The sequence below is a fragment of the Lygodium microphyllum genome, chromosome 26, assembly GCF_053477565.2.
Source record: "Lygodium microphyllum isolate KBCC chromosome 26, Lygodium_microphyllum_v1.1.10, whole genome shotgun sequence".
NCBI classification, from domain to species: Eukaryota; Viridiplantae; Streptophyta; class Polypodiopsida; order Schizaeales; family Lygodiaceae; genus Lygodium; species Lygodium microphyllum.
The window spans coordinates 56,114,492-56,133,309 of NC_141160.1; positions in this window are offsets into that span (position 1 = coordinate 56,114,492).

The window sequence follows — 18,818 nt, forward strand, 5'->3', positions numbered from 1 at the left end:
ATGACGTGAGGCAAGAGACAAATTGGGTTCAATCTCCCCCATGCCTTGTGTGAGCGCTTCACAAAGCATGTATTTTATGTATATTTCCAATCTTCATGCTCAATAATAGCCCAATTACAAAAATATGACAAGCTTTTAGCTTTTGAGTTTGCTTTCTACAAAAATAGTAAAATAAAGCTAATGGACGGTGCCCATAGTGTCTGGCATGCCCAATCTCAATGTCCAAATAGAAATAACATATCCAGGCGCATAAGCGCATACAAAATAATAATAAATAATCGATGTCTCAATAGACATAACAAAATATAGGCGTGGCGCCTATCAAAATCTAGTCCAAGAGTCGAAAACCCGCTAGACTCCAAGGCTTTCCTCCGCCACTGCTGCTATCTCTACACATCAACTGAAGCATTCACAATCGTTAGTAAAATAACACAATTAAACCGACAAAAGTGAATACCTAGCAGTCTTCAGCTACATAAATAAATCAACTGGTTAGAAATAAATCCTAACCTTAATTTATTACGAGTGCGCACTCTAAACTCATAAACGTTTATTAATTTAATATGCATTTTGCGGAATCACCCGCTATGGAATCACCCATGTACACACTAAATTAATGAAACGCCCAAAAAGGACAGGCATCCCCATCAACTTCTCGCACAAAGAATCCTCTTTGTGTATGAGCCCCGGTCATCTAAGTTTACGGAATCCACCGTAAAACCTCACGGAATCCACCGTGGAATATACCTCCTGGCATCATACCCCCGGGGTGGGATAGCAATTGACCTCAATTGCTATTAGCTCAATGTGGAGCTAACAGAGTGGGGAAAGCATTTAAGTCTCTAGCGTGCATCCATTGTGCTTCCTCTACAGGATGGTTCTTAAATTTGACTAGATATCTAGAATACCTTCGGCCAGTTCTAGTGGTCATGTAGTCAGTGTCTATAATGGCTTCTGGTTCAAGTATTTCAGTCTCTTCTTCTAGTAAAGGTGGGTTTTCATAAACAGGGTGGATAGGTAATTGGCCTCTAAATGGTCTCAATAAACTAATATGAAATGTATTATGAATTTTCCAATGAGATGGCAGTTCTAACTTGAATGCATTGTCATTAATCTTATGAATGATTCTAAATGGTCCGTAGAATCTAGGAGCTAATTTGACAACTGGATGTCTATCTACACTTTGCAGTCTACACTTTTCTATTCTAAGCCAAACATAATCATCAACTTTGAAATTCATGGCTTGTCTTTTCTTGTTGGCTTGTTTGGTATATGATTGTTGGGCTTTAGCAATCATATCCTTTACCTCATCAAAAATAGTGTTATGCATAATAGCAATATCATCAGCACTCTGTATTCTATTAGACAAAGATGCAATAGGTGTAGATAATCTATACCCATAAATAACTTCAAAAGGTGCTTTCTTTGTAGATGTGTGCGGTGTATTATTGTAAGCAAACTGTAATAAATGTAAATGTGTATCCCAAGTCTGAGGTTTAGAGATAGTATATGCACGTAAAAGATCTGAAATGGTGCTATTTGTGGCTTCTGTTTGTCCATTTGTTTCTGGATGAAATGCAGATGAGAAATCAATCTTTGTGCCTAGATTTGCAAATAGTGTAATCCAAAAATTATTACAAAATCTAGAATCTCTATCTGAAATAATCACTTTCGGCAATCCATGGTTAGTAAAAACAGTTTTCAAAAATAACTGTGCTGCTTGTGATGCTGTTAAAGTTTTCTTACATGCAATGAAATATGCTTGCTTACTAAATCTATCTACAATTGTCCAAATCATGTCATGGTTAGATTTAGTATTTGGTAAACCAGTAATGAAATCCATAGATATATGTTCCCAAGGTTTAGATGGAATAGACAAAGGCATTAATAGTCCATACTGTTTACCATGATGTCTCTTTATTCTTTGACAAATCAAACATTCAGAAACAAAATTAGATACATCTGCATCCATATGCGGCCAATAAAAATCTTCAGTTAACATGCGTAATGTAGAAATGATACCTCTATGACCTTGATATGGGGGACAATGAATTTCATTCAAAACAAAAGATCGGAATGGAATAGTAATACACAGTCTCTTTTCAAAGAACATGAATCCATCATTATATGACAATGAATCAACAGGAATGAAATTATTTTGAACTAATTTTTGCCAATCAGAATGAAAAGTAATATCCTGGTGATATGTGTCTTTCATGGCAATCAAAGAATCAAAAGATATGATAGAAATGTTATGAATTGCAGGTCTTCTACTCAATGCATCAGCAACTACATTTTCTTTTCCAGGTTGGTATTGAATGATATGATGGAAACTTTGAATGAATGAAGCCCATTTGATATGACGGTCAGAAATTTGGGGTTGGCTAAGTAGATGTCTAATGCTTTGCTGGTCGGTCTTTATCATGAATTCTGAACCCATTAAATAATGCTTCCATTGTTTTAATGCTTGGACAACTGCTAAGAGTTCCTTGTCATAAGTGGAATATTTAAGCTCAGAGGGTTTCAGCTTAGAACTAGAATATGCTATTGGATGGTTGTCTTGCATTAGCACGGCTCCTATTCCTGATCCGCTAGCATCGGTCACAACTAGAAAGAATGGTCTATTAAAGTCAGGCAATTGTAGAACAGGGGCATTGGTTAATGCACGTTTGAGTAAGTCAAAGGATTTCTGCTGGTTTTCAGTCCATTGATAAACAATGCCTTTCTTAAGAAGTTTGGTCAATGGTAAAGCAAGTAATGAAAAATTACGTACAAACTTCCTATAGAAACTAGCAAGACCAAGGAATGAGAGTAATTCATGTACATTTTTAGGAACAGGCCAATGCAATATTGCATCAATTTTCTTAGGATCAACTTTTATTCCTTCTTTTGATACAATATGACCTAGATATTCTATTTCTGTCTTAAAGAATTCACTCTTGTCAAGATTTGCAAACAATTGATTTTCTTTCAGTAATTGAAAAACTAATGATAAATGCTCATAATGCTCTTTTTCACTTTGACTGAACACTAAAATATCATCAAAGAAAACAATCACACAATATTGATATTTTAGAAAAATACGGTTCATCATTCTACTGAAAGTGGCAGGTGCATTAGTTAATCCGAATGGCATGACTAAGAATTCGTAATGGCCAAACTGTGTCCTGAATGCAGTCTTAAATATGTCGGATCTATCTAGCCTCACCTGATGATATCCAGACTTAAGGTCAATTTTACTAAATATAGAAGATCCTTGCAGTTTGTCCATAAGGTCATCAACTCTAGGTATAGGATACCTATTCTTTACAGTGATCTTGTTTAATGCTCGGTAGTCAATACACATCCGATAAGTATTATTCTTTTTCTTGACTAAGAGCACAGGTGCACCGAATGGAGAACTGCTAGGTCGAATTAAGCCTCTATTTAGTAATTCTTCAACTTGACTCTGGATTTCTTTTTGCTCTATTTGATTGTGCCTATATGGTGCTTTGCAAGGTGGTTGTGTGCCAGGTATTAGGTCAATCTTATGGTCTTCTGGACGTGATGGAGGTAGACCTGGTGGTAGGTCTTCTGCAAAACAGTCCTTAAAATATGCGAGAAATTCCTTATGCCTAGGGTGCATATGATTTTCCTTTGCGTGCAATTCATTTACCCAAATGAGATATGATTTAGTATTCTTGCGTAGTGCATGTTTTGCTTGAGTATGCGAAAGCAGTGGAAAGATATGAGATGCATGCATACCAAATAATGTAATAGATTTTCCTTGAAAATTAATATTCATTGTGTGTGTGGAATAATCTATATTGGGATTATGTTGGTGTCTCCATGGCATTCCTAGAATAATGTCGCTTGACTGTAATGGGACAACTAAGAAATTTCTTCTTTCAATATATGGACCAATTTGAATTTCTAAATCTTGAACTTCTTGTGTGCCATTGTACCTAGTGCCTAAAAATGCAGCTTTTATGCGATAGTGCGTAGGTATAGTATGCAGTTTCAATTCCTTTACCAATTTTGCTGAAATAAAGTCATGGGTACTACCGTCATCATGCAATATAGTTCTTTCTTTTCCATGCACCATACATTTCATAGTCAACAATGAATGTGAAGTAGGCATACCTGGTAAAGTGTCGGAAGTAGTAGTAGGATCATCCTCATCTTCAGTGAAATCTAGCATATCCTCATGCTCGTCTTCGTCCATAGCTCCAAGGTAGTTGATATGTGCTGATGGCTTCTTTGAATGACAATTTGCTGCGAGATGCCCTGGCTGGTGACACTTGTAGCATACGATGGGCTTGGCTTTGGTCACATTATTTGCAATGGCTGGGAGTCTGGGTATATTTGGATTTGCTTGTGGAATAGGCTTAGGATTTGGATTGACAGTGGATGGTAATGCAGGTGGTTTAGGCCAATTCTTGCGGAAAGATGGTGATGAGAAACGACCTGGATTAAACCTTCTGAAATTGGAATTGAATTGTTTAGATCCATAATTACCGTTTGCTTCGAATGGCTGTGGTCGTCGATCTCTTCCGCGTAACTTATCTTCAGTGTCGTGGGCTAAGGAGATGGCGTCTTCAAGGGTAGCAGGCTTGAACATGTTTACTTCAGCGTAGTAATGTCCAAGAAGTCCAGACATATACTTCCGCTTATGTGTCATCTCTGGTATGTCTTCAAGCATGCGTAGCTGTAGGAGTGCATTCCAAAAACGCTCTGTATACTGTGGAATAGGCTCACGATCGCGCTGTTGAAGTAAATTCCATTGCTTGATAGCCTTCTCATGAAATTGCGGTGGTAGGAAATTTTGCATGAACTTCTTGTTGAAATCTTCCCATGTAGTAGGACATTCTATGCTCTTGCGGACTACAGTCCACCAAAGTGATGCTCTGTCTATCAGATGATTAGTAACACACTTGATTTTATCTTTCTCGGGATAAGTTTCCTCATGGAAATAGTCATCAAACTGGCTAATGAATGATAAAACAATCTTTCCTTCTCTTATGCCATTGAAAGTGCGAAACTTGAAACTTCGTTTACTTATCTTGGATTCCTTGCGAATGGTTTGTGCTTCAAGAGTGGCGTTGATGGTACGGCGAATCAAATCTTCAACTTGAGGTTCTTCTTTGTCAGTGGACGCTCCTTGTAGCTTTGTCAATTGCGCTTGCAAGGTTTGCCTAGCTCTTCGCTCTTCTTCCAATTGCAGCATGATAAGATCCAGCTTTTGTTCCATGGTAGGCTCGGGTAGATCGTCTTCAGCCATAGGATCATCCATATGTGGGGTAGTCATCCTGTAAAACTCAACAAACCTTTCTCACTCAAAATCAGTTAGCGGGATGAGCGTAGCTCAAATTTGGGGTTACAAGGCTATGTATTTTTGGGTATTTTCTTCTTCAATTTTCAGAAATTCTGCAATATTTCTGTCTCCGTTTGCTGAAAGTACTTCAACGAACTTGTAGATAGGTAGAACAGCTTGCTGCGAACAACTTTCCAGTTCAGAGTTTTTGCATACGAACAAGTATTCTATGAGTTTTAAGCACTAGTCAGTTCTGATTTAGTCTGACTTGCAGAGTTGCAGACTTAACAGACTTGCAGAGTTGTTGACTTGCTGGACTTAGGCCGACTTACAGAACTTGCAGAACTTGCAGAACTTGATTACCGTCGACTTACGGAACTTGACTTCAGGAGTGCGAGACCCGGAGTTACTGAACTTGTCTGCCCAGTGTAACTTGCAAAGTATTGTGTGACTTAGCTTAAGAAATTAAGCTTAAGCTTAACAAGCTTAATAGCTTAGACTTTGTGGGGATGAAGAGCCGTCAGAAAACGGCGCGATTTGTGGAGTACAAAAATATATGTTTCATGACGTCGCGCGAATTTCGGACATCCTCAGAGAGCACGTCGACAAGTTTTGGGGACTTCTTCAATTCCTTAAGCCTTTAAAGTTGAAGACTAAGCTTTTTGAAGCAATTAGATATGAACTTCTTACTGTATATCCACGACTTCATGAAGAAGATGTATGCGTGGTCCTCCGCCTGCAGAGCCTGGTCCTTCGTGATCTGACAGTGGAAACAGGGATTCTTGATCGCCAAAAGTCTATCTGTATCGACGGTTCGCGACGAGGTTGACTGTAGAGGCCGTTTGTTCCTAGAGCTCCGCCTTCGCCCGAGATTGGTAGCGATGGGAAGCTCTTGATCTCTGCTCCGCTCTGATACCACTGGTGCGCAGATCGGTCGCAGATAGCTCACGTGGTGAATCCCGGAAGGTCCCCAAGAACAAAGTACTCTACTTTTTAGCACAAAAACCCATGTAAAAGCAAGCACGACGTGAGGCAAGAGACAAATTGGGTTCAATCTCCCCCATGCCTTGTGTGAGCGCTTCACAAACCATGTATTTTATGTATATTTCCAATCTTCATGCTCAATAATAGCCCAATTACAAAAATATGACAAGCTTTTAGCTTTTGAGTTTGCTTTCTACAAAAATAGTAAAATAAAGCTAATGGACGGTGCCCATAGTGTCTGGCACGCCCAATCTCAATGTCCAAATAGAAATAACATATCCAGGCGCATAAGCGCATACAAAATAATAATAAATAATCGATGTCTCAATAGACATAACAAAATATAGGCGTGGCGCCTATCAAAATCTAGTCCAAGAGTCGAAAACCCGCTAGACTCCAATGCTTTCCTCCGCCACTGCTGCTATCTCTACACATCAACTGAAGCATTCACAATCGTTAGTAAAATAACACAATTAAACCGACAAAAGTGAATACCTAGCAGTCTTCAGCTACATAAATAAATCAACTGGTTAGAAATAAATCCTAACCTTAATTTATTACGAGTGCGCACTCTAAACTCATAAACGTTTATTAATTTAATATGCATTTTGCAGAATCACCCGCTATGGAATCACCCATGTACACACTAAATTAATGAAACGCCCGAAAAGGACAGGCGTCCCCATCAACTTCTCGCACAAAAAATCCTCTTTGTGTATGAGCCCCGGTCATCTAAGTTTACGGAATCCACCGTAAAACCTCACGGAATCCACCGTGGAATATGCCTCCTGGCATCAGCATCCTTCTTTGGTATTTGTTGTTGCAGCTCCTCCCATAATGGTATGTCTTTCTTGCTCATCTCTTGAAGTGAGTCACGTGTTAGGAAAATTATTATATGTACAAGGGAAGGAATGGTTTCATTTGGTTTGTACAAAGTAAGAAGGGTCTGGAATCCACTAATCATAGAAGTCTGGGTTGTATTTGAGGTCTGCTAGAGCATGCAAATCATTTGGTTGGATGACAAGTAGCTCACAAAGATAGGCTATAAGATCATTGAAGTGTATGGGGGCATTAAAATGATTGGTGACATGGAGCTCTTTTTTTGTTAGTAGTTTATCAAGGAGGGGATGGTGCAACAACTTTTAAGGTGGAGTTAATGCTTGCCCTTCAATGATTGCTCAGATAGAAGTAGATGCACAGTATGTTGGGTCATGTTTTAAGAAGCTGGCCATTCTTTGATGCTCCATGGTGGTGACAACTTTACTTCCAGCACTGTAGCGGCTTCATGGCATATTGCGAACCATTTTTGTAGGAAGTGATTAGAAGATTTGCATAGCTGCTAAAGATTATTAGTAATACAAGGATTTGCAAGAAATGTTGCATTCAAATGAGATGGAAGTATTCGAAACTTCTTTAATTGGTCTCGTGGGATCTACTATGCAAGTTGTTCAATAATAGGAATGCTTTCTAGAAGAGATGTTCATGTTCTTCCCAGGTAGGACTCCATTGAGAGGCTAATGTAAACATATCAACGTTAGGCATTCCTAAATCCATCATGGTGAATAAATTAGCAAATATGTCCAAAGTGGTGTCCAAGAATGTAAAGCACTCTGCAACAAGTTTATGGGTTTGGTTTGCTAAGTCCTCCACCATATGATAGATTGAGCAGCATGGGAGTGACCTTTTGAGGTGGTCAAGGACAGAAAGTCAATAAGAGATGATCTTATAAGGGATCGAGGTATAGGTATCTATGAGGTGGGTTTCTGCTATCATTGGCAATGGACTTTTGTGGAGATTTGCATGATGGGGATTTAGAAGAATTGACAGGGGGTTGGGAGCGGCTAGTGCATGAGCCAAAAGGTTGGTCAACTTGGGTAACCACAGTTTGCAAACTTCTTAATAGTAGCCCTAGGTGTCTAGCAGTCTATTCGAGATCCCATGCTGGGAAGTGCATGGGATGTGGCAAGTTTGCTTTCGATAGTAGAAGGGTCATTGCTTAGACCATTTTGACTTTTGAGGGACTGGGTCAGGGGAAGGGTATTTTGGTTGCCATTGCCAATGCGTTGTGGAGCTAATAGGGGAATTTTATGAGCTTGGTCATGGAGGACTTTGACTAATAGGGGGCTTTGTTGTGTGCTTGGGTGGGGCAAGGTTATTGACAATTGTGGAATCAGGTTGTCCTTGTTTCTCGATGCAAAGGAGGTGATGATATGGGTGTCAACTAGCTATAGCTGAATCCTTTTGTCAACAAAGTTGACACTGCAATGGGTAAGACATTTGAAGGTACATCCCAAGAGGATCTCTTTTCCTACACCTTCTATGGTTGGAAGAACATAGAAGAGGAGTGGCATGCTTTCTGTCTCAATTCTGACTGTAAGCTTGCATTGACTTAACAATGTCTATGGTCTTCCTCCAAAAGGGTTGAGTTTGGCAGTGGTTTGGTTGCAATAAAAGGTTGCCCTAACTATGTCCAATAGCAATATGGAAAGATTTTTTAGTCAAATCCTTTGTTAATGAGAAAAATGGTTGATGTTGAGCTAGTTGTTGTGAGATGGATGCAAAGATACATGACTGGGATCAAAGGTTTGTCATCTAGTTCTATGCTACTAATGGTAATAGCACTAACATTCACAGGTGGGGCCACATGTTGGTTTTGTTCAAACTGCTCATAGGACATTTGTTTGATTTATAGCATAGGACAATCTACAGTCACCATAGCTGGTTCATGCAAGGCATGGTCGGGAAAATACTATTTTTTGATTCTACTATCGTTGAAATGACTAATAGATTGGCCCTCCAATGATTCCAACTCAACATTCCCCATCTTGCTAATTGCATGGACATGGAAAGGACCGAGGCCACATAATTTGAGTTTCTATCTATGTCCTTTAATTGAATATAAGAGGACTAAATTCCCTCTATCGAAGGACCATTGTTTGACATGCTTGTCAAACCAGGCCTTTTGTCTAGCCTTCTCAGTAAATGACTGAAACATGCCCTTCGTCATCAACTCCTATGGGCTTCTCTCCACTCGGCACCCAAGATAGATGATCAATGATGTGGGAGCTTTCGCTCAACCGCCAAGACCCACGGACTACTTATTGCTTCAAGCATTCCAAGCAAGCTCTAATGGCTACCTCTCACATAGCCGACGCGGCATCGATCCTACGAGTGTAGTGAGCTTACCTTGATGGTGATATGAGTTGCCTTCTCTCTCGCATACACTGGTAGCTCCACGATCCTAGATGCTAGATCAAGCATCCTCAAGCCTCCTCCATCTCCAAGCTCCATCCACCATAGCCGCGCACGCAAGAGAAGAGAAGAGAAAAGAAGAGAAGAAGGGAAGAGGAGATGGTGAAGAGCTTCATCCTCTTGAATTCTCACTCCCACACACTCACTCTCTCACACTCTCACACTCCCTCTCTCAAGAGCACACACAAGCAAAAAAGAAGAGAAGAAGAGAAGAGCTCTTGTTAGCCACACACTAAAGAATGAGCTTCTGTTCACTTTTTGAACTTTATATATACAAACCCTAAAAACCCCATAGGTGCCCATCCCTTTTTACATGACCGGCCATTGTGGCAAGGTCCTTTGTCTATTTCCCCCCTCTAGCCTTGTGCCTCTATCCTACACCCGTTTAATACTTTACAATTGGCACAGGAGGGAGCCTGGCGCTCTTTTACTAGAGTTTTAGAGTTTTTGAGACCCTTTTATTTAAAATTACACTTTTGGCCCAGCTTAGCTTTAGAGGCTACTTGCATGTATTTGCTATTTTTCCATCTTCTTCTCGCTTTTTCATTCATTCTTACGCCTTCTTGGCTTGGGGTCAACATTGCCCCCCTCCGAGACGGGTGCCAGTCCCATGGCACTCTTGGCTGCTATTGGGGTTCAAAGAGGCAGTTGGCAAAGTAGTCGTGTAAGGGTAGGGCCATGTGTAAACTCGGGTGCTCATGAAAGCTGGGTAACAAGGTTGGTTGGAGAAGCCAAACGGATAGCAAGTGGTTGACGGGGGCCTCCAAAGTCGATGGTTTGTCGCCTTTGTGATGGTTGGAAGGAAAAGGTGCAGTGCTCTACCTAAGGGGGGGGGTGTCGATCTTATTGTGTAGTGTATTGTGCTCGTGCTGGTGGAATGGGGAGTTGGGTGTAACCGCAGGCTAGCTTGGGTGATGTCCCACACTTAAGGACCCCATTCGTGCAAAGGGAGGTGTGGTGCAAGGAACTTAGGATGACAGGTCTAACCATAGGCGAGTGGTACCCCCTAGGTATATCCTATCCTTGATGTGTCCTAAGCGTGAAGTGGGGGAGCAAAAAGGGCGAGGGGGTTAGGAGTGGGGCCAGTCGACCAAAGCCACTGTGCATGCCTAACGTGAGGACCCCTAGGTGCAGTGACTATGCTTCATGTTGTGCTAAGTGCTTCTGTTAGTGAGTTGTTTTGTCCATTCCATGCGTAATGTTCCTCTTGCTCTTCCTTGGATGCTTGTTCACTCTCTTTTTCTTTTTCTTTTTCTCTTTTTTTTGTGATAGTATTACACTAGCATAACAATAGCTTGTACCTAATCTTCCTCGTCTGATTTAGGTAGAGAAGGGGGTCGGATTGATTTGCTCAAAAATTGATGGCTTCGCATGTATCCTTTGAGATTCATAAAGATGTGGAGGGAGGTGGTAGAGAGGAAAGGATGGTTGCATCTAGTGAACTGGTTGTCGTTCATATCCTCTAGGAGAGCTAGGCAAAAAGAGGGGAGAAGGCTAGCTCTCATCATTAAACGCGCCATGGCACAGCTGTCGATGGCATTAGGGTAAAAAAAGAGAGGAGGTAGGCCACATTCTTCTAGGGTCGGGTCTTGCTTGAGTAGTAACTTAAGTAACCTAAGATAATTACATGTAGTTATAAAGGCTGGATCTAGGCATGATAACCAAGAAATCAGTGCAAACATAGGCACAAAAATGTGCTCAACATGGAAACATCCTTTGTAAATTGACACTTTGCTTTTGTACTCTCTTGTAAAAAATCAAATATGAAGCAATGTAAAATGTGTAGTCCAAAAGGCTCACATTAAAAAAATGTTGAAAGGAAAGGGAAGGTCAAACACCTTTTGTCTCATTCCAAAAATTGAAAGGTCCTTAGACCTTAGTCCATGTATGCAAATTTGAATTTTATAATTCAAGAAAGGAAAATGAGGCAGTTGCAGCTGTGGGATTTGGGGAGGTGGGAGGTCGAGGTGGTTACACCCTCTCTCTTCCTTTATCTTCTCCTCTCACGGTTCATTTCTCTCTCTCTCATTTTGGCACAACACTTACCTTGTTCTTGCTTCCCTCTCTTGTGCTCCTTTGCAAAATCTAATGGAGAGTGAGGAAGAGTGTGGGAGCTTTCGCTCAATCGCCAAGACCCACGGACCGCCTATTGTTTCAAGCATTCCAAGCGAGCTCTAATGGCTATCTCTCACCTAGCCGACGCGCCGTCGATCCTACAAGTGTTGTGAGTTTACCTTGATGCCCGATCGAGTACCCTCCTCTCTCTTGCACTCCGGTAGCTCCACGACTCTTGATGCTAGCTCAAGCATCCTCAAGCCTCCTCCATTTCCAAGCTCCATCCTCCATAGCCGCGCGCGCAAGAGAAAAAGAGAGAAGAGAAGAGAAGAAGAGGAGAGGAGATGGTGAAGAGCTTTACCCTCTTGATCCCTCACTGTCACACACACTCACTCCCTCACACTCTCACACTCCCTCTCTCAAGAGCACACACAAGCAAGGAGGAGAGAAGAAGAGAGGAAGAAGAAGACTCTTTTTGCCACACACCAAAGAATGAGCTTCTCATTCACTTTTCAACTTTATATACATGCCCTAATTTCCACGGGCGGTCATCCCCCTTTTTTACATGGCCGGCCATTAGCCTAGGCCCCTTTTCTCATTGTCCTTCTATCTTCCTAGCTTCCTTTCCGCCACCTGTCTACATTTACAAATTGCACGGGTGAGAGCCCGGCGCTCTTTTACAAGATTTCAGGGTGCGCCTTTTTATTTTAAAATGCACATTTTTTCCCTTTTGCATTTGCCTTGGACTTTTAAGGTTGCCCTTGCGCTTTTGGTCTTCTTTCCTCTTCTTTCTTCAGTCGGGCTACCTTTTTTCTGCCTTTGCCCTACGTCTTTCCCACTTTCTTTTGCTTTCTTCGTGTTGGGGTTAACATTACCCCCTCCTAGACGAGTGCTAGTCCCATGGCACTGCGGTGGGTCATAGTGGCTAGTTATGTCAGCCTTTAGGCGGAACAGGTAGGCCGGGGTTGGGAGGATTGAGAGGTGATGGAGGTTGGGGATGATGACTTGGAGAGATTCTGGGGTGCTTTAGGCTCCATGAAGATACTCGGCATCTGTCACATGGTTGTGGCGCTGGTTATGTAGCGGGGCGTCTGTTGAGTATGAGAAACTCTTGAAGCAATAAGCAATCTCTTAGGATGGTATTGGAGGGATTTATTCTGAAGAAACCCCTCAAATGCGGTTTGGCTTGCAAACCCGTGCCTTCGATTGAAGATTCTTGTCTTTGAGGTGAAGGTCTTCAGTTTTGAGTGGAAGGTCTTCAGGCTTGTGGAATCAATAAGCGATCCATGGATCTTGAGGCGTTGGGCATGGATCATTGGACGAGGCGGTTCCAAGATCTATGCCAATGGCAGCTCTGCCTTGACGTGATTCACTCAGGGTGGCCATCAGAAGGCAGGTGGCCAGATGCTGGTATAGGAAAAGAAGTGTTGATCATTAAGGGAAGCCGTGGGCGATCCTCCTCCGCGGGTAGCCCTGTCTTGAAGTGCGAACATAATCTGTAAGAAAAGTTGTGCACTCCTTAAGGGGTATGTCTATCTTGCTGTGTAGTGTGTGGTGCGTGTGGTAGTGGAACCGGGAGATGGGTCTGACCTTGGGTAAGCCCTTGGTAATGTCCCACACTTGAGGACCCAGTTCATGCTTTGTTGGCGGTGCAGTGCAAGTCTTAGGGTGACAGGTCTAAATGTCCTGCCCTTGATGTGCCCTAAGTGTGAAGGCTAGGGAGGATCCTAGGTGCGGTGATTATGGTGCGTCTTTCTGTCTTCTCTCTCTTTAAAAAAAAAAGCATGAGGAGACGTATACATGGAGGCAAGCGGTACAAGGGCATGATAGGAGTTTACTCCTCGTCATCTGAATGGTGGGTAGGGGTTGGCGAAGGGCGGAGGGCCTTGTTAAGGAATTTTCGACTCAACAAGTAGCCTTTGATGTGGAGGCGGATTTTGAGGGTGGTGGTAGAAAGGAAGGGGTGGTTGCACTGGGTGAATTTGCTGTTGTTCATGTCTTCGAGTAGTGTACCACAGAAAGATGGCAAAAGAGAAGCATGCATCATGAGGCGAGTCATGGTGTTGCTGTCTATAGCGTTGGGATCAAAATAGAGGGGTGGGAGGTGGCGTTCTTGGGGTGCGGGCTCTTGGTGGACTAGGATCCTAATTAACCTAAGATAATTACAAGTGGTGACGAATGCGGGGTCGGGACAAGAGGTGAACTCGCTAAGGAATTTATCTATAGAGCTATACAAGTCGGGGAGGGTGAAGAGAAGGGTGTCCCTATGGGAGGTGCTATTGGTATTATAGATGATGGGGAAATCGAACCTGTCGTGGATGGACGGATTGAAGTCTACCCCTACCCTTCGAGGATACGGCATAAAAGTGGGGTCGTTTCTCTCTGAAGGGAGGGTGTTGCAAAATGCCATCCACGCTTCCAGGTTGACATAAAAAATGCGTCTCCTCCAGGTGGGTTGGCAATTATAGCCTTCCACTGATCTAGGCACCTGGAGGACTTTATCTTGCCAAAACTTGCGGTCCTCGGCTCCCCAAGCAGTTGGGTGAGCCTCACGCTCCGCTAACCACTTGGCTTTGAGCCTTTCCCCCATGGCAATGACATCCTCCACCAGTTGAATGGGCAGTACCCTATTCAAGGCAGTGGGAAACTCAAAGCGCAAGTCGAAGGGATCGCGGTTATACTCCTGCTGTTCCCAGATAATCAATTCGGTACGAAATTCAGCATGGGAATCTTGGGTGCGCAGTAGGAGAGGGGCAGGCTATCTTGGAACGGGTCTGGCATTTAGCTTTCTTCTTGCCTTCTCCACCATCTCTTTCTTGCGGTTGGTTTGGGCCGCTCTTCTCTCGGTAGATGTATCAGGGGGCTGCACTTCGGCTTGTTGTGATGAGGGGGTGGTGGGACGTATTCCTCCTCCTAAGGTCCCAGATCGAGCTCCGGTTCACCCCCTTTTGCTTGCTCGTCTACTTGTGTTTTTGCCTCTGTGAAACCGAGGTCATCTATCTCCTGCGCCGTCAGGCTTACCTGTGCAAGATATCTCCTCTGCTCCTCTAGGCTCTGCGGCGGGTCTCCTAGCTATAGCGGCACGTGCAGGCCTGCTGTGAGAGCTCTGTACGCAATGGTTAGTTTCCTTTGTAGCTGATCATTGGCTTCATCTCCTTTTGGTCTGGTGGCGTGGAGCAGCATATTGAGAAAGGTGTGCTGCTGGGCTATCATGGAGAGTTGGGCCGCCTCTGCCTGATTCTCAGCCAGCACCCTGTCTCCTTCGGCCTTGGCTAGCCAGCATGCTAAGTCCCGTACTCTCTGCTCATTATGATCGGACCATTCTTTTGCCCTTCTTTCCATATCTTCCAGGCTCTCCCCTGATGGAGGGTCATTGCCATGAGCTGTTGCTGCTGGGCCTCGAGCTCACAGTGCAGGTAGGACTGCTCCTGGCGTTCATCTGCGATCTGCGCATTGAGCTGGTCCAGATTCACCTACATCCTTCATACCTATTCTGCCCTTAATTGGTCCAGCTCTGCAGCCTGCTGTCTGATTTTGTCAAGCTAGCTTTGCGCTTCCAGGTTGACTGCAGATAACTGATCATTTTTGTGCCGAAGGTGGGCATTCGTTTCCCTCTCCCCGTTGAGACGCTCCATCAAGATTTTTCTTCTTCCCTTCCAGGCAACGTTACGTTCCTTCAGGGCTTTTAATTCTTTCGCCTCCTTAGTGCTGGCTTCCTCCCTGAGCACATCAATTTTCCTTTGATATTTTGTTATCTGCTTTGTTCTTTCCAGATGGAGGGCGGCTTGTGATTCTCGTTCCGCTGCCAGCTCCTCCATGGTTATCCTCCTTTCTTCCCTAGCCCTTTGCAACTGCGAGAGCAGTTCCTTCACATACTCGTCGTATTGGCTTGCTGGAGGTGGGGGGGTGGGGCATGGTCGTAGTGGTGGCGACATCTTCTATTTTTTGTCTTTTTAGTTCCGGCCTTGGCTCCAATTCAGCCGTGGCTGCCCTTTTGGCTCCTGAAGCTGGGGTGGCCACGGCCGCTTCCCTTGCCAGCTCCCTTTCCACCAAAAACTATATCCAGGTGACCACATTGCTCTCGTCGACTTTTGGGGTGGGCCCTTGGGTGGCGGTGGCAAGGGGTGTCATTATGATAGGAGTGGCTTGCATGGACGGTATGAGGAGGGGGGAAGCTGGCCTGATCAGGTCCGTTCCTTTTCCTTCTGCAGAGGGCAGGGGTGCAATGAGTGCGACATCGTCACAGTAGGAAGGGGAGAAAACGCCAAATAGGTACATGTTCACTTAACCCCTGCCTTGGTGGAGAAGGTGTTGGGTCTGGAGCCAAAGATAAAAGAAGAAAAAGAGAGATGTGTACGCCATCCTGAAAATGAAAAAGGATGATGTGCTAACTAATGACGACATCAGCATCCAGGACATTCCTGATGTGGAAGCCAGACTACAAGCGAAGCTAGTACACACGCTCTTCTCCAGCAAGCGCTACAACAACTTAATGCATCGAATCAGCATGCCTGTGCTGGAGAAGGTAGCGGCTCACACCCTGCATGAAGTCGACTGGAATGGTTATGTATGCAAAACCATCAACCAGGCGGCTAAAGCACTAGCTTTAGGAAGCACACCAATAGGAGGAGAGTCCCTAGCTTCCAAGGCCACGGAAAGAAAGAAGATATCGTCTATTGCCTATGGAAGCATTTTGATTGCGCTCATCCAGGAGGTAGTGAAGGAGACACAAGATGCACAAGAAGGGGAAGGAGAAACGCCTGACAAGTCACCCCCTCGCTAGGACCAAGAGAGGTCTAGTAACATGACCAAGACTGATAAGGAAGGGCAAGAACAAGAAGAACAATCGGGCAAAAAGTAGGCCAAGAAACCTAAGAAGAAGATGGCACAAAAGAAAAAGAAGCCGAATGAAGGCCGCAAGAAGGAGAAAGAGGATTTGGAAAAGGCAAAAAGACAATCCCTCAAGGAGGCCGAGGAGAGGGAGAAGAAGAAGAAACAGGAAGAAGAAAAAACAAAGGAAGAAGTCAACAGGGCTACAAAGGTGTCAAAACAGGAGGTCGAGAAGAGGAAAAGGGAAGAACACGAAAAAAAAGAGAAACTGGAGGAAGAGTACAAGAAAGCTGAAGAAGAAAGGCAAAGAAGAGTTACTGAGGAAGAAGAAGAACTAAGAAGGAGGAGGAGGACTTGGCCGAAGCCACACGACAGTCCATTGAGCAACAGTGCATGGCTGATGATCTGGGAGCCTAAAGCCTACTGAGGGAAGAAGGACCTAGTTCTAGCACGTATGTACCAGAAGTCACGTCGTCGGTTGTCCTTGAAGGCAAAGGCAAGGCCCTTCTCCGTCCTATCCCCACCCTCATGGTGCCCTCCACCGAACCAACCACCCTCACCCCTAGCATCCCCACTAGCATGGAGGTCTTCAACTTCGTGGCATGGATGTAATATTTTATCAATAAAGAAATGGCCCAGGGAAAGAGCACGGAGACCACGGCCACCGGGCAAAAGAGACCAGCCACAGATATGCTGAGTCAAGACAGGACCAAAAGTGTCAAAGAGTGGAAGCCTCAACCATCCCAATCCACACAACAATGACGCCACCAGCCAATTACGATGAGTACGTCGCTGAGTTGCTCTCCCAATTGGAGAGGGCTAAGGAGGAAAAGAGGATGGTTGTGGCTGAGTTGGTGGCAGAAAAGGAGTCAGTAGTCACTTTCCAACTTGAAAAAACCCGCACAATAGCCATGCAACAATGACAGATCTTTGACCGCAAGCCTTGGGGGGGTCACTCATAAATATATGTATACATAACCCTCGGGGGGGTCACTCATGAATATATGTATATATAACGTGAGTTCAAAATAAGAGATTTTTAAAACACAATTTTTATACATTTTTAACATACAAAATGGTGTCATATAAAGAATTTACCTACGGATTGAATAGAAAAGGGTTGCGTTGTATTCAAGAAAAATTCACAGATTAGGATATTTATAAATAGGCCACGAACGCATGTTATATACATAAATATATATAGTGAACCCCCCAAGATATAACCTGAGCTCAAAATAAGGGGTTTTTAAAACACCACTTTTATACATTTTTTACATATAGAAGGGTGTCATATAAAGGGGTTACTTATAGATTGAATATAAAAGGGTTGTGTTTTATTCAAGAAAAATTCACAGATTAGGATGTTTATAAATAGGCCATGAATGCACGTTATATAGAGGATATATATATAGTGAACCCCCCCAAGCCTCAAGCAGGAATTAAAGGCCAAGGAGGACATAGAAGAGAGCTACAAGCAACGGGTCGAGGATGAGAATCAAGAATTGGTACAGATGCAAAGAGAGTATAAGCTCCTCCTGATGCAACATGGGGAATTGGAGGCAAAAATTACCAACTTTGAGCAAATGATGGAGGAATTGAATGCCAAAGAAGAGGAGAGAAAGCAGGAGAAGGAGCAGCAACAAAAGGAGATCGAGTCTATGACTGATCAGCTACACTCCAGAAGAAAAGACCACGAGAACATGAGTAGGGAACTCAAAGCCCAAGAGTAGAAGCTCGTAACCCTGGCATAGAAGTAGAGGGAAAGCATAGAAGAAATGAATAAGAGAGCAGAGGAATGGATAGCACAGAACAAAAAAAGGGTGAAGACACTGGCATGGCGCCTCGCTTTGGTGGAGAAAGAAAAAATTCTCGTAGAGAGTAAAGCAGACGCCGCCTAGACAGCCTTCAGTGTCCAGCAAAGGCCTTCATCAATGGACACAACTCTCCCAAAGGGAAAGGAGTCATTGGAGGTGGTGCAAAAAAAACTGAGCATCGCACGCATAGCCTTGCATGCAGGGATATAGATGCCACCCCAACTTGTGGAGGTTAGGCTGAGCCTAGAAGAGCAACGGAAGTACCTGCTACTGGCTGACCTAACCCCCCAGGAAACGGATGCAATAGGCTTTGAACAAGGAGCACAACAAGAAGACCGGCAGGGGGAGGACGCTGAGTTGGAATTCATTATGGGGAGATTCAGAGAAGAGCTAATCCCCCAACCCCCCTCACCGCATGTCCAAGAACAGCAACAACAGGTTGATCCATCCGCGAAAAGACAAGCGGCACTAAGGGAGAGACAGAGAAAGTTAGTTGAAGAAACCAAGAAGCAGCTAAGAGCCAAACCGGTCGTGCAGCCATCCACACCCCTCCCACCATGCCCGGATGACCTCCCTGTTGAATTCCATGC